Source organism: Aulostomus chinensis, chromosome 1 (genome assembly GCF_037954235.1).
Source record: "Aulostomus chinensis isolate RoL2024-O1b breed Wild chromosome 1, RoL_Achi_v1.0, whole genome shotgun sequence".
Taxonomy (NCBI): Eukaryota; Metazoa; Chordata; class Actinopteri; order Syngnathiformes; family Aulostomidae; genus Aulostomus; species Aulostomus chinensis.
In genome coordinates this window covers 40,394,990-40,411,816 of record NC_141320.1, presented here as the reverse complement: position 1 = coordinate 40,411,816, position 16,827 = coordinate 40,394,990, and positions in this window count along the sequence as shown.

Sequence of the window (16,827 nt, the reverse complement as noted above, 5' to 3'; positions counted from 1 at the left end):
ACGCAGGGTGTTATCTGACTTTGGTACGAGCAGGCATGGAGAGGACCAGCTAGATGAGCAAGGCTCTGCAATACTATTCTCCAGCATATACTTAACCTCGTGTTCAAGTCGATTGCGTTTTTCAAGGTTAACCCGATAAAACCTCTGCCGGATCGGTTTGGCATCCCCCACATCAATATCATGCTCGGCCAGGTGAGTGCGGCTAGGAGTGTCGCCAAACAAAGAAGGGAAACCCTGGATCAGCTGGGTTAGCTCTATCTGGCGTGACTTAGGCAAGTGTGCCAGCAGCCCCCCTAGGTTGCAGAGGGTCTCAGAATTTCTCAATCGGCTGTGCATTAGAGCTTCATCTATGACATCAGTCTCCGCGTTCCCCTCAACTAACGGCCCGGGAGGAGGCACCCCCGACACGGGACCAACCACGCAAACTGACCGCACCACTGGACCCAATCCTGCCACCACTGGGACCGCCCCAGAGTCACGCGCATGGTAGGGCTTCAACAGGTTGACATGGCACAGTTGGGTTGGCCTGCGGCGCTGCGGTGTTGAAATTATATAGTTCTGGTCAGAGATCTTCTTAAGCACCGTATGTGGGCCGGAGAATTTTGCCTGAAATGGAGAAGAAACCAAAGGAAGAAGGGCCAAAACCTGATCACCCGGGGTTAAGACGCGACGCTCTGTCAGACGATCATACAGACCCTTCATCTTACCCTGGGCCGAGGCCAACTTACTTCTTGCCAGCTCACCAGCAGCATACAGCCTGTGTCTGAACCCATTCACATAATCAAGCAAGTTCTCCGGCGGCTCAGAGTCCCTCCAGCCACTAGCCACCGCAGCCAACGGGCCCCTCACCGTGTGCGAGAAAACCAGTTCGTTTGGACTGAACCCAGTACTTTCCTGCGTGGCCTCTCTCGCCGCCAGCATCAACCATGGCAGACCGTCCTCCCAGTCCCTACCCAGCTCTGTGCAATAGGCACGTAGGGCTGACTTCAGCGTCTGATGGAAGCGCTCCAAAGCCCCCTGACTTTGAGCATGGTAGGCAGAGCTCTGATTATGTTGTATTCGGAGCTGCTTTAAAACCTGAGAAAACAGGCGAGACGAGAAATTAGAACCCTGATCCGACTGCACAACCCTTGGGATACCAAACACGGAGATGAACTGGGAAAGGGCCCGAACAACAGCCCGGGTCGTAATTGTACGCAGAGGATAAGCGGCTGGGTAACGGGTACTCTGACACATGACCGTCAAAAGGTATGCTGCCCCCGACTTTGAGCGTGGCAGGGGGCCCACACAATCCACTAGTAGATGTTCAAAGGGCTGACTGATGGCTGGGATGGGACATAATGGCACTGGTTTTAAAACCTGATTTGGCTTATCAGTCAACTGACAGGTATGACAGGTCTTTACAAAAGCAGCCACATCCTTCTTCAACCGAGGCCAGAAGAAATGTCTCAGTAACCTGTCGTATGTTTTCCTTACCCCGGCGTGACCTGACTCGTCATGGGCTACCTTCAGCACCGACTGCCTGAGAGTCACCGGCACCACAATCTGCCACACAGGGTCGCCTGGTGAACTCCCATCATGCCGCATCCACTTCCTGACCAGCAGTGAATCCTCCAAGAAATACCCACACACACAGTCATCGCGCTCACTCGTGGGCCGGACCTTCTCAAATAAACCCGTCAAGGACAGGTCCCACTGCTGCTGTGCCACCAAATCACTGCGCGTTACTGACCCTGGAAAATCAGCCAAAGGAATAGCGAACTTTTCAGAAATTTCTGCCCCATCCACCTGGCCACCAGTGCTAGCCTTGGCCATGGCTCGTGTCACCGCACAGGCGGAAAAGACATCTGGGAAGTCACGCTCCACATTATCAGGTGTTGACCTCAGCAGCGGCACGGACGCCACGACCGGTGGGGGAATGTCAGGCCACACCTGGGCGCCAACCAAATTGTTCCCCAGGACAACAGACACCCCTGGGATCGGCAATGCCGGTCGCACGGCCAATTCAGCAAAGCCCTGGAACAGGTCACACTCCAACCACACCTTGTGCAGTGGAACCCACAACACATTGAGGTCCATCCCCCTAACAGGTACAGAACAACCTGTATCCGTCTCCTCTGAGAGTGGCAGAACCCCAGCCTGAATGAATGAGTCAACCGCCCCCGTGTCTCTCAACACCCGCACTGAAGTTTTGTGGTCACTCTCTGACAGTGAAACAAAACCGTCACCAATGAATGGTTTGTAAGCTGCCAACTCAGGGGGGTAAGAACACGCCTCCCGCAGGGAAACATTGGGCATCGCTCTAGGTGCTGGTGAAACTGGCACAGCAAGGCCAGCCCCCTTCGGCTTACCCAACACAGCAGTCTTAGGTCTGCCATGAAGCACCGGACAGTCCTGCTTCCAATGTCCCTGTTTTCGGCAGTAATGGCAGGTTGTTTCTCTTTCACCGCCACTGCTCACATGCTTACCAGGGCCAGCAACCGGCAGAGTTTTATCTCGTTGACAAAAATAATTTGCACCACCGGCACCACCCCAATTACCTTGACCCCCCAGCGGGAACTCACCAAACCCGCACCTGTGGGTTAGCACATAATCATCCGCCAGAGCGGCAGCCTCTGCCGCAGTCTCTGCCTTCTGTTCACTGATATAGGTCGCAACCCGCGTAGGAACAGAGCTTTTTAATTGCTCCATCGAAGGAGGGAAACGCGGAGTCAACGTCACACACAACTAATAATTTATTATTAACAATGCAAAATCAAAACAAGGCAAACCATAACATACAATGGAGTGTGGTTATCAGTAGTGTCAGTGGTGAGTGCGAGTGTGTGCATGAGTGTACAGGGGGTGTATGTGCGCGGTGTGATGGATGCAGAGAACTAAACAAGACATAACTCAAGAAACAACCATCGCTCCGACGTGGGCCAGGAGGAGTGAGCGAGAGCCCGTCGGCCAGGTTGGCCGCCTGCTTTATAGCTGGGAGACGCCCGGGCCCAGGTGCTCCCAATTAGTCAGCAGCTCCGCCCCGTAAAGCTCCAACCTGGGAAGGGAAGGAAGTCACAAATGATGCCACGCCCCCATGCCCATGACCATGGGGACGTGACACCCCCCCCCACAAAAACGGGGTCCCAAAAGGAACCCCGACAACAGAGCAAAAAACAAAAACAACTAAAGTGCGCGCCCACAAGCCAGCACGTGTGCCACTACAACTGAACACCAAGGAAAGAGAACAAATCCACCGACAGAAGGACCAAGAGAGACCCACATAACCAACCAGCCAGAAGATAACCACCACCGATTGTTCTGGAAGCTTGACAAATCCCGAACCAACAGCCTTCCCCAGCAACCGGTGCACCTGGGAAGCAAATTAAGAGGCAGGAGGAGGCCAGGAGAGAACAGCAAACAGAACACATGAAGACTCTGGAAAGAATCAGGGAACCCTGGACAACGCGTCTGCCACCACGTTATCCGACCCTTTCACATGCCGAATGTCCAAGCAGTACGACTGCAGGAAGAGGGACCACCTAATCAGGTGCTGGTTTGGACACTGCAGTGAATGAAGGAAAGTCAGGGGGTTATGATCTGTAAAAACAACCAGCGGAGTGCTGCCGCCTACATAAACATCAAAGTGCTTCAAGGCTAAAATCAGAGCTAGCGCCTCCTTCTCAATAACCGAGTAGTTCATTTGGCATGGAGTAAACTTTTTGGAAAAAAAACTGACAGGCCTCTCTACTCCCAGGTCATCAACCTGCATAAGCACAGCTCCTGCTCCGACGTGACTGGCGTCAACAGACAGCTGGAACGGTCGGTCCAGCCGTGGTGCCGCCAGGACTGGAGCCCTGCAAAGGAGTGTTTTAACCTGTTCAAATGCGTTGTGGCAGGCTGGCGTCCAGACATACTTGGCTTTCTCCTTAAGTAGGTCAGTGAGAGGTGCCACCACTGTGGAGAAATTCCTGCAGAAACTTCTATAATAACCCACAAGGCCAAGGAACCGCATCAGCTCCTTCTTTGACGTTGGAACTGAATATTTCGACACAGCCTCAACCTTCGCACCCACCGGACGCACCTCACCCTGCCCAACCACTCTGCCAAGGTAGGTCACAGTTGCCCTTGCAAACTCACACTTTGCAAGATTAACTGTGAGCCTAGCCTCTGCTAACCGGCTGAACAACTCACGGACGCGGCCCATGTGAGCTTCCCAGGTGTCAGAGAACACCACAACATCATCTAAATATACGGCGCATCCCTGCATATCACCCACCACACGGTTCATCAAACGTTGAAATGTAGCTGGAGCGTTCCGCAGCCCAAACGGCATTACCGTGTATGAGTATAAACCTGTTGGAGTGATAAACGCTGCAATCTCCCGTGCTCGCGGGGAAAGGGGAATTTGCCAATAACCCTTCAGGAGGTCAAACTTGCTGACAAACTTTGCCGCGCCAACCTGGTCAACACAGTCATCCATCCTAGGAAGGGGAAAGGAGTCCGGCTTAGTCACGGAGTTCACCTTTCTAAAATCAGAGCAAAAACGCAGGGTGTTATCTGACTTTGGTACGAGCAGGCATGGAGAGGACCAGCTAGATGAGCAAGGCTCTGCAATACTATTCTCCAGCATATACTTAACCTCGTGTTCAAGTCGATTGCGTTTTTCAAGGTTAACCCGATAAAACCTCTGCCGGATCGGTTTGGCATCCCCCACATCAATATCATGCTCGGCCAGGTGAGTGCGGCTAGGAGTGTCGCCAAACAAAGAAGGGAAACCCTGGATCAGCTGGGTTAGCTCTATCTGGCGTGACTTAGGCAAGTGTGCCAGCAGCCCCCCTAGGTTGCAGAGGGTCTCAGAATTTCTCAATCGGCTGTGCATTAGAGCTTCATCTATGACATCAGTCTCCGCGTTCCCCTCAACTAACGGCCCGGGAGGAGGCACCCCCGACACGGGACCAACCACGCAAACTGACCGCACCACTGGACCCAATCCTGCCACCACTGGGACCGCCCCAGAGTCACGCGCATGGTAGGGCTTCAACAGGTTGACATGGCACAGTTGGGTTGGCCTGCGGCGCTGCGGTGTTGAAATTATATAGTTCTGGTCAGAGATCTTCTTAAGCACCGTATGTGGGCCGGAGAATTTTGCCTGAAATGGAGAAGAAACCAAAGGAAGAAGGGCCAAAACCTGATCACCCGGGGTTAAGACGCGACGCTCTGTCAGACGATCATACAGACCCTTCATCTTACCCTGGGCCGAGGCCAACTTACTTCTTGCCAGCTCACCAGCAGCATACAGCCTGTGTCTGAACCCATTCACATAATCAAGCAAGTTCTCCGGCGGCTCAGAGTCCCTCCAGCCACTAGCCACCGCAGCCAACGGGCCCCTCACCGTGTGCGAGAAAACCAGTTCGTTTGGACTGAACCCAGTACTTTCCTGCGTGGCCTCTCTCGCCGCCAGCATCAACCATGGCAGACCGTCCTCCCAGTCCCTACCCAGCTCTGTGCAATAGGCACGTAGGGCTGACTTCAGCGTCTGATGGAAGCGCTCCAAAGCCCCCTGACTTTGAGCATGGTAGGCAGAGCTCTGATTATGTTGTATTCGGAGCTGCTTTAAAACCTGAGAAAACAGGCGAGACGAGAAATTAGAACCCTGATCCGACTGCACAACCCTTGGGATACCAAACACGGAGATGAACTGGGAAAGGGCCCGAACAACAGCCCGGGTCGTAATTGTACGCAGAGGATAAGCGGCTGGGTAACGGGTACTCTGACACATGACCGTCAAAAGGTATGCTGCCCCCGACTTTGAGCGTGGCAGGGGGCCCACACAATCCACTAGTAGATGTTCAAAGGGCTGACTGATGGCTGGGATGGGACATAATGGCACTGGTTTTAAAACCTGATTTGGCTTATCAGTCAACTGACAGGTATGACAGGTCTTTACAAAAGCAGCCACATCCTTCTTCAACCGAGGCCAGAAGAAATGTCTCAGTAACCTGTCGTATGTTTTCCTTACCCCGGCGTGACCTGACTCGTCATGGGCTACCTTCAGCACCGACTGCCTGAGAGTCACCGGCACCACAATCTGCCACACAGGGTCGCCTGGTGAACTCCCATCATGCCGCATCCACTTCCTGACCAGCAGTGAATCCTCCAAGAAATACCCACACACACAGTCATCGCGCTCACTCGTGGGCCGGACCTTCTCAAATAAACCCGTCAAGGACAGGTCCCCCTGCTGCTGTGCCACCAAATCACTGCGCGTTACTGACCCTGGAAAATCAGCCAAAGGAATAGCGAACTTTTCAGAAATTTCTGCCCCATCCACCTGGCCACCAGTGCTAGCCTTGGCCATGGCTCGTGTCACCGCACAGGCGGAAAAGACATCTGGGAAGTCACGCTCCACATTATCAGGTGTTGACCTCAGCAGCGGCACGGACGCCACGACCGGTGGGGGAATGTCAGGCCACACCTGGGCGCCAACCAAATTGTTCCCCAGGACAACAGACACCCCTGGGATCGGCAATGCCGGTCGCACGGCCAATTCAGCAAAGCCCTGGAACAGGTCACACTCCAACCACACCTTGTGCAGTGGAACCCACAACACATTGAGGTCCATCCCCCTAACAGGTACAGAACAACCTGTATCCGTCTCCTCTGAGAGTGGCAGAACCCCAGCCTGAATGAATGAGTCAACCGCCCCCGTGTCTCTCAACACCCGCACTGAAGTTTTGTGGTCACTCTCTGACAGTGAAACAAAACCGTCACCAATGAATGGTTTGTAAGCTGCCAACTCAGGGGGGTAAGAACACGCCTCCCGCAGGGAAACATTGGGCATCGCTCTAGGTGCTGGTGAAACTGGCACAGCAAGGCCAGCCCCCTTCGGCTTACCCAACACAGCAGTCTTAGGTCTGCCATGAAGCACCGGACAGTCCTGCTTCCAATGTCCCTGTTTTCGGCAGTAATGGCAGGTTGTTTCTCTTTCACCGCCACTGCTCACACGCTTACCAGGGCCAGCAACCGGCAGAGTTTTATCTCGTTGACAAAAATAATTTGCACCACCGGCACCACCCCAATTACCTTGACCCCCCAGCGGGAACTCACCAAACCCGCACCTGTGGGTTAGCACATAATCATCCGCCAGAGCGGCAGCCTCTGCCGCAGTCTCTGCCTTCTGTTCACTGATATATGTCGCAACCCGCGTAGGAACAGAGCTTTTTAATTGCTCCAAGACCACCAGGTTACACAACCCGTCAAAGTCACTCACGTTGGAAGCGGAGCACCAGCGGTTAAAATGACACGTCAACTCACGTGCAAACTCCAAGTGACTTTGCTTAACCCCGCGCTTCCAAGATCTGAACCGCAGCCGGTAAGCCTCGGGAACCAGTTCGTAGGCTTTGAGGACTGCCGACTTCACCGATGCGTAACTACGGGAGTCCGCGTCACTCAGCGATGAATACGCCTCCTGGGCTCTTCCCGTTAACACACACTGCAGCATCAGCGTGCGCGCGGAATCGGGCCAGTTGCGCGCCTCAGCCACCCGCTCAAAAAGCGAAAAGAAAAGCTCCGGATCATGCTCCGAAAATTTTGGCAAAAGCCGCAGGTTGCTCAGCACGTCAAAATCATCCGGAGACTCGAAAAGGTAACCGGACGTCCTAGGGCTAGCCTCGGCGGCACGGAGCTTACCCTCGCCAACCAGCGCCAGTCTCACCCGCTCAACCTCCAGCCGGGCCTGCTCGCCCTGCTGGCGCAACCTCTCCTTTTCGAGCTTGAACTTCTCCTGTTCTAACTGCAGTAGGAGAAGTTCCTTCTGCTGCTCGTACGATAAACTCGACGCCGACGGGTTCAACGGCGACTCAACTTCCGGCAGAACACCCTTGTCCTGCAAACTCGCTCTTAACACGGCCTTCACTCGCTGTTTCTGGCCCCGATCATCAACTTCTACATTATAATGCTCAGCAATCCTACACAGCTGCTCCTTGGTGAACAAATCAAGCAAGTCCCCCGAGGGGCAAGCAAAAAAGTCGTCCACTGACGCCATCTTACTGCGAACCTAAGAACGAAGCGCACAAGTGAAGCCCCAACCGGTGCACTGACTGCCGCAGCGCAAGTGAGCAAGCGAACCCCACTAGCTCACTGCCTAGCCGTGTCTACCTACCTAACTCAACCCTGGTCTTCCTGCAGGTACAGGTGGCGGGTAATTACGCACAGTAAACCAGCGGACGAGTAGAGCAACCAGAAACTGGCGACCCACTCGGACCCACGGACGTGCTCCCGAGCATGTAGCTCTAACCACTTTCTCCGCAACACTAAAAGAAAACAACAACCAGGCGAAACCCAAAGGAGCAACGCCTCTTCACCTGGCAGGGGAACACTCGCTCTCCACAAAAGCGCACACAGCCAACACCAGGAGCATTCACTTACCTATAGCCGAGCCGTCATGCCCGCGAATAGGACTCCGCGCCCTCCAACACGACGCGGCCACAGCTGGCACTGCGGCCACCGTAGCTCCAGCGACGTCACAAGTGAAACGCACCCGGAAGAGCGCCGAACACTGCCCGACCACCAGGCAGGACAGACAGACGAGCCACAACCAACAAAACTACAAGGATCCCGGACGAGCCCCCATATGTCACGACCCGGCTCACAGATCGTGACATAGAAGGAGGGAAACGCGGAGTCAACGTCACACACAACTAATAATTTATTATTAACAATGCAAAATCAAAACAAGGCAAACCATAACATACAATGGAGTGTGGTTATCAGTAGTGTCAGTGGTGAGTGCGAGTGTGTGCATGAGTGTACAGGGGGTGTATGTGCGCGGTGTGATGGATGCAGAGAACTAAACAAGACATAACTCAAGAAACACAACCATCGCTCCGACGTGGGCCAGGAGGAGTGAGCGAGAGCCTGTCGGCCAGGTTGGCCGCCTGCTTTATAGCTGGGAGACGCCCGGGCCCAGGTGCTCCCAATTAGTCAGCAGCTCCGCCCCGTAAAGCTCCAACCTGGGAAGGGAAGGAAGTCACAAATGATGCCACGCCCCCATGCCCATGACCATGGGGACGTGACACATGTAGTGTGTGGAGAAAATGTCCTTTGTCAGAAGTGGGATTCCAACCCACGCCTCCAGGAGAGACTGCGACCTGAACGCAGCGCCTTAGACCGCTCGGCCATCCTGACAGAAACTTGGATACAGACTGAATTAATTCACTGACAAAGCAGAATTTTTTCCACAGGAGCTACTGGCTCCTTTGTTGTTGCATTTATTGTTAACATTAAACACACAGTCTGAGTTCATGGCAGTAAGAAATGAACCAGAACATTAGAACCACATAACATCTCTTGATCAGTTTGTTACATGGGACACATTCCAGACAGGAAGGTCCCACCAAGACTTGAACTGGGATCACTGGATCCAGAGTCCAGAGTGCTCACCCTTCCACCATGGAACCAAACACAAGGAGGAGGTTCCTCTAAATACCACTTGACATCACCTGCAATCAACCTGTTGATATTTGGAGGTTCATCTTGCTCTTGTTCCAGACTACATTGGCAAAAGGATCATGAACCACAAGGAAATCAAGGAACTCCAGATTTATTCAGGACTTTCTAACTCCATCGTATGACCTGGGAGCAAAGACTGGCCAGGCCTTCCTTAATTTATCAGTTAATTACTGCTTCAACAAACATGCCACTTAATTAAGTTACCAGAATTTCTCTCATTGAAAAACCCACCAGCCTGATTTCTTGACATGACATGAAAAATTCTCCAAGAACCCACAGTTGGGTGGAAAGATACCAGGTTAACCAGGAGGAGTCCTGTTCCTGAACCATGGATGGAACAAAGTCCACTGGAAAACTCAGCAGTTCCTGAGTGCCAGATCCATCCGGGAGCTTGGGTCTCCCCTTGACTGTGGTGATCCATGAGATCAAGGAGGACAGAGGGAAGAAGGATCCTGTTGGAGATCTCCTCCCTTCTTCCTCCACTTCACTACTACTTGGATGTCAGGAATATGAGGTACTTTACTCAAATGAGGTATTAGGAGTTTCCTGTTTGACAAGAAGGAAGTCAGAGGTTCATACCTCACTTGTTGGTGGTGCCCTCAACCTGCTGAGAGCATCACTTAGTTCTCTACAGAGAAACATGGCAGCTCTGCTGAAGGCTGCAGGAAACCTGCTGGAATGGAGACTTGGGCTCAGGTCACTGGATTCAAAGTCCAGGGTGCCAACAGGTCCACCAGGGCATCTGTGCTTTACTTACCGTGTAAAAAGGACCACAGTGGTCGTCTGGTTTTAATTTAACAAACAAATACGGTTGAAAACTTTGAGACAGAGACACAGGGCTCTTATCTGAAGGGCCATGGGATGGGAAATATCCCAGACCTCTGAGATCAGAGCGCTCACTTTGATCTCAGGGTCCTGACTTTGGGGGTTCTTCCTTTGGTCTTCAAATACTTGTGGTTTTTATTGGCAGAACTTTCAACTTGCATGCAAAAAGAGAATCACAGTCAATGTAAACCCAGCAGACAGTGTTTATTTCTAATAAATCAGACAATCGCACAAATGAGAATGAAAGGAAAAAACAATAAAATGTTTTAAAATCCTTCTCCACTCTAAAGCTTTTTAAAGTTCATTTGAAGGTTCAAAGGTGGAGGTGAGGAGGTCACCCTGATCCTCCCTGTCGTCACTGCCGGGATTCTTTCTTCTGGTGCTGTGGTTCTTCTGATGAAGGGGGCGTGATGTTTGCTGTCTCAGGCTCCACCAAATGTCCTCTTTAGGACGCCACAATGTGGCCTCTTCACTGCTCCATCTTCCCTGCATCGGAGACACCAGGGTTCCTCCTGGTGCCGACCCCATCGTCCTTCTACCCAATGGTGCGGCCATGGATCCTCAGAAGAGGCTGGGATCCTTCTTCTCATCAGAGCCACAGTTTTTCCTGGAGGGAACAACAGGAGCTTTGTTGTAATGTTTTGCTCGGTGTTTCCTGCTCAGAGCGTCAGGATCTGTGACGCCATCTTGTGGTAGGGGGTCATCATCTTGTTGTGTGGTAGTGGATTCATTGATCTGCTGTTTCAACACATTCAAGTTCATTATCCTACAAGTCAAAGTACATTTGGTGTGGAGTTTTAGTTTCTGGCCTCAATCATAACGTGTGCCTTTCTTCTTCATGAACATTTCTCAGCTTTGTAAGTTTATTCTAGTTTTTCTTCCTCACTTTTCTATTCCATTGTTGAAGATTCTACTGCAGGTTGGAGTTCCCTGTTGACTGAAGCAGAAACAGGAACAACAAGCTGGAGGCTGTCAGAGCTCCAAGTTGGGGGCTGATATTAAAGTAGGAGATGAACACATCCAGGTTAGCATCCCTCTCAGAAGCTGCTACTTTAGCTCTTCAGGATACAGCAGCCTAGCATAGCTTCATCTGGCCAGTTAGTGGCCCACTTTGATGTCTGGGATATCAGGTTCAAGGTTCTTCACAGCTCTGAATGAAGGCTTTCTAAAGTGTTAACCAGTACTCCAGTTGTAAAAAACAATCAGGGGGATGGTAGATTTTGATGTTTAGGAACAGATCATTTGTGCTGATGACAGCGCATCAGGTGAGAGACCAACAGTGTACCCTTACTCCTCTCAAACAACATGCATGCTATGGATATTACCTGTCTGCTACTCCTGTCATTGATCTTGACCAAGCCCCCAGGCTGACACTGCTACCACTGCTCCTACATAGTTAGAGTCAAATGCAGAGGACATTTTCCCACCGGGTGCAAGTGCAACTTCATACTCATGCTACCTATAAATCTGGGAATTCTTCTATATTTTGAAACAAAACGTTCTCAAGTCAAGTCCATTTTAATGAAAGTGCAAGAGCAAAAGAATGAAACAAATGTACTGTGGCAGCATGGCGCTACACTCCCCACCATGAGGGGCAGTGTGGCAGACGATAGTGAGTGGTCACCTAGAAGTAGACCTGGTCCAACCCTTCTCCGTCCTTTCCACTTCCTCTCCCTCCTTTACGGAGCCGACAGCCGTGCGTGGTGGCGTCTCGCTGGTCAGCAGATCGGTTACAAACAAAGGTACCTCAAAACCTCAAAATAATGCTACAGTGATGTCGGAAGAATTGCTAATGAACTCAAAATGATGCTAACAGTAATGTAGTGATAGTTGCTAATAACCTCAAAATAATGCTACAATGATGTTGTAAAAATTACTAATGATCTCAAAATGATGCGACAGTGATGTCGTAAGAATTGCTAATGAACTCAAAATGATGCGAACAGAAATGTAGTGAAAGTTTCAAATAACCTCAAAGTAATGCTGAAAGTGATGTAGTAAGAGTTGCTTCGAACCTCAAAATAATGCAACAGTGATGTTGGAAACATTGCCAATGATCTCAAAATGATGCGACAGTGATGGAGTGATAGTTGCTATAAACTCAGTGATACTTTCAGTAATGAAGTGAAAGTTTAGAACAACCTCAAAGTGATGCTGACAGTCATGTACTAAGAGTTGCTACTAACCTCAAAACAATGCAACAGTAATGTAGTAAGAGTGTCTACGAACCTCCAAATAATGCGAAAGTGATGTCGGAAGAATTGCTAATGATCTCAAAATGATGTGACAGTGATGTCGTAAGAATTACTAATGAACACAAAATAATGCTAAAAGTAATGTAGTGATAGTTGCTAATAAACTCAGTGAGGCTTACAGTAAAGTAGTAAGTGTTTCGAACAATTTCAAATGATGCTGAAAGTCATGTCGTAAGAGTTGCTACTACCCTCAAAATAATGCGACAGTGATGTCGGAAGAATTGCTAATGAACTCAAAATGATGCTAACAGTAATGAAGTGAAAGTTTCGAAAAACGTCAAAGTGATGCTGACAGTCATGTAGTAAGAGTTGCTACTAACCTCAAAATAATGCGACAGTGATGTTGGAAGCATTGCTAATGAACTCAAAATGAAACTAAGAGTAATGTAGTGATAGTTGCTAATGATCTCAAAGTGATGCTAACAGTAATGTCGTAAGAGTTTCGAACAACCTCAAAGTGATGCTAACAGTAATGTAGTCAGAGTTTCGAACAACCTCAAAGTGATGATGACAGTCATGTAGTAAGAGTTGCTTCGAACCTCAAAATAATGCGACAGTGATTTCAGAAGAATTGCTAATGATCTCAAACTGATGCGACAGTGATGGAGTAAGAATTGCTAAAAAACTCAAATGATGCTAGCTGTAATGTAGTGATAGTTGCTAATAAACTCAGTGATGCTTACAGTAATGTAGTAAGAGTTGCTCCGAACGTCAAAATAATGCGACAGTGATGTCAGAAGAATTGCTAATGATCTCAAAATGATGCGACAGTGATGTCGGAAGAATTGCTAATGAACTGAAAATGATGCTTACAGCAATGTAGTGATAGTTGCTAATAAACTCAGTGATGCTTACAGTAATGTAGTAAGAGTTTCGAACAACCTCAAAGTGATGCTGACAGTCATGAAGTAAGAGTTGCTAATGAACTCAATTTAATGCTACAGTGATGTCGTAAGAATTGCGAATAAACTCAAAATGATGCTAACAGTAATGTAGTGATAGTTGCGAATGAACTCAAAGTGATGCTAACAATAATGTAGTTAGAGTTGCTACGAACCTCATAATAATGCGACAGTGATGTCGGAAGAATTGCTAATGATCTCAAAATGATGCGACAGTCATGTAGTAACAGTTGCTTCTAACCTCAAAATGATGCTAACAGTAATGTAGTGATAGTTGCTAATAAACTCAGTGATGCTAAAAGTAATGTAGTAAGTGTTTCGAAAAACCTCAAAGTGATGCTGACAGTCATGTAGTAAGAGTTGCTACGAACCTCAAAATGATGCTAACAGTAATGTAGTAAAAGTTGCGACGAACCTTAAAATAATGCTACAGTGATGTCGGAAGAATTCCTAATGATCTCAAAATGATGCGACAGTGATGTCATAAGAATTGCTAATGAACTCAAAATTATGCTAACAGTAATGTAGTGATAGTTGCTAATAAACTCAAAGTGATGCTGACAGTCGTGTAGTAAGAGTTGCTACGAACCTCAAAATGATGCTAACAGTAATGTAGTGATAATTGCTAATAAACTCAGTGATGCTTACAGGAATGTAGTAAGAGTTGCTACAAACCTTAAAATAATGCAACAATAATGTAGTAAGAGTTGCTACGAACTTCCAAATAATGCGACAGTGATGTCGGAAGAATTGCTAATGATCTCAAAATGATGCTCACAGTAATGTAGTGATAGTTGCTAATAAACTCAGTGATGCTTACAGTAATGTAGTAAGTGTTTCGAACAACCTCAAAGTGATGCTGACAGTCATGTAGAAAGAGTTGCTACGAACCTCGAATAATGCGACAGTGATGTCAGAAGAATTTCTAAAGATCTCAAAATGATGCATAAGTGATTTAGTAAGAATTGCTAATGAACTCAAAATGATGCTAACAGTAATGGAGTGAAGTTTTCGAATAACCTCAAAGTGATGCTGACAATCATGCAGTAAGAGTTGCTACGAACCTAAAAATAATGCGACAGTGATGTCGGAAGAATTGCTAATGAACTCAAAATGATGCTAAAAGTAATGTAGTGATAGTTGCTAATTAACTCAGTGATGCTTACGGTAATGTAGTAAGTGTTTGGAAAAACCTCAAAGTGATGCTGACAGTCATGTGTTAAGAGTTGCTACTAACCTCATAATGATGCTAACAGCAATGTGGTGATAGTTTCTAATGAACTCAAAGTGATGCTGACTGTAATGTAGTCAGTTTTTCGAACAACTTCAAAGTGTTCCTGACAGTCATGTAGGAAGAGTTGCTACGAACCTCAAAATAATGCGACAGTGATGTCGGAAGAATTGCTAATGAACTCAAGATGATGCTAACAGTAATGTAGTAAGAGTTTCGAACACCCTCAAAGTGATGCTGACAGTCATTTAGTAAGAGTTCCTAATGAACTCAATTCAATGCTACAGTGATGTCGTGAGAATTGCTCATGAACTCAAAATGATGCTAACAGTAATGTAGTGATAGTTGCTAAAAAAACTCAAAGTGATGCTGACATTAATGTAGTAAGAGTTGCTACGAACCTCAAAATAATGTGACAGTGATGTCAGAAGAATTGCTAATGATCTCAAAATGATGCGACAGTGATTTAGTAAGAATTGCTAATGAACTCAAAACGATGCTAACAGTAATGGAGTGAAACTTTCGAATAACCTCAAAGTGATGCTTACAGTCATGTAGTAAGTGTTGCTACGAACCTCAAAATAATGCGACAGTAATGTGGTAAAAGTTGCTACGAACCTCAAAATATTGCGACAGTGATGTCGGAAGAAGTGCTAATGAACTCAAAATGATGCTAACAGTAATGTAGTGATAGTTGCTAATCAACTCAGTGATGCTTACAGTAATGTAGTAAGTGTTTCGAATAACCTCAAAGTGATGCTGATAGTCATGTACTAAGAGTTGCTACGAACCTCAAAATAATGCGACAGTAATGTAGTAAAAGTTGCTACGAACCTCAAAATATTGCGACAGTGATGTCGGAAGAATTGCTAATGAACTCAAAATGATGCTAACAGTAATGTAGTGATAGTTGCTAATCAACTCAGTGATGCCTACAGTAATGTAGTAAGTGTTTCGAATAACCTCAAAGTGATGCTGACAGTCATGTACTAAGAGTTGCTACGAACCTCAAAATAATGCAACAGTGATGTCAGAAGAATTGCTAATGATCTCAAAATGATGCGACAGTGATTTAGTAAGAATTGCTAATGAACTCAAAATGATGCTAACAGTAATGGAGTGAACATTTCAAATAACCTCAAAGTCATGCTGACAGTCATGTACTAAGAGGTGCTACGAACCTCAAAATAATGCGACAGTAATGTAGTAAAAGTTGCTACGAACCTCAAAATATTGCGACAGTGATGTCCGAAGAATTGCTAATGAACTCAAGATGATGCTAACAGTAATGGAGTGAAACTTTCGAATAACCTCAAAGTGATGCTGACAGTCATGTAGGAAGAGTTGGTACGAACCTCAAAATAATGCGACAGTGATGTCAGAAGAATTGCTAAAGATCTCAAAATGATGCGACAGTGATGTAGGCAGAAATGCTAATGAACTTAAAATGATGCTAACAGTAATGTAGTGGTAGTTGCTATTCAAGTCAGTGATGCTTACAGTCATGTAGTACGTGTTTCGAATAACCTCAAAGTGATGGTGAAAGTCATGTAGGAAGAGTTGCGACGAACCTCAAAATAATGCGACAGTAATGTAGTAAGAGTTGCTACGAACCTAAAAATAATGTGACAGTGATGTCGGAAGAATTGCTAATGAACTCAAGATGATGCTAACAGTAATGTAGTGAGAGTTTCGAACACCCTCAAAGTGATGCTGACAGTCATTAAGTAAGAGTTGCTAATGAACTCAATTCAATGCTACAGTGATGTCGTGAGAATTGCTCATAAACTCAAAATGATGCTAACAGTAATGTAGTGATAGTTGCTAAAAAACTCAAAGTGATGCTGACAGTCATGTACTAAGAGGTGCTACGAACCTCAAAATAATGCGACAGTAATGTAGTAAAAGTTGCTACGAACCTCAAAATATTGCGACAGTGATGTCCGAAGAATTGCTAATGAACTCAAGATGATGCTAACAGTAATGGAGTGAAACTTTCGAATAACCTCAAAGTGATGCTGACAGTCATGTAGGAAGAGTTGGTACGAACCTCAAAATAATGCGACAGTGATGTCAGAAGAATTGCTAAAGATCTCAAAATGATGCGACAGTGATGTAGGCA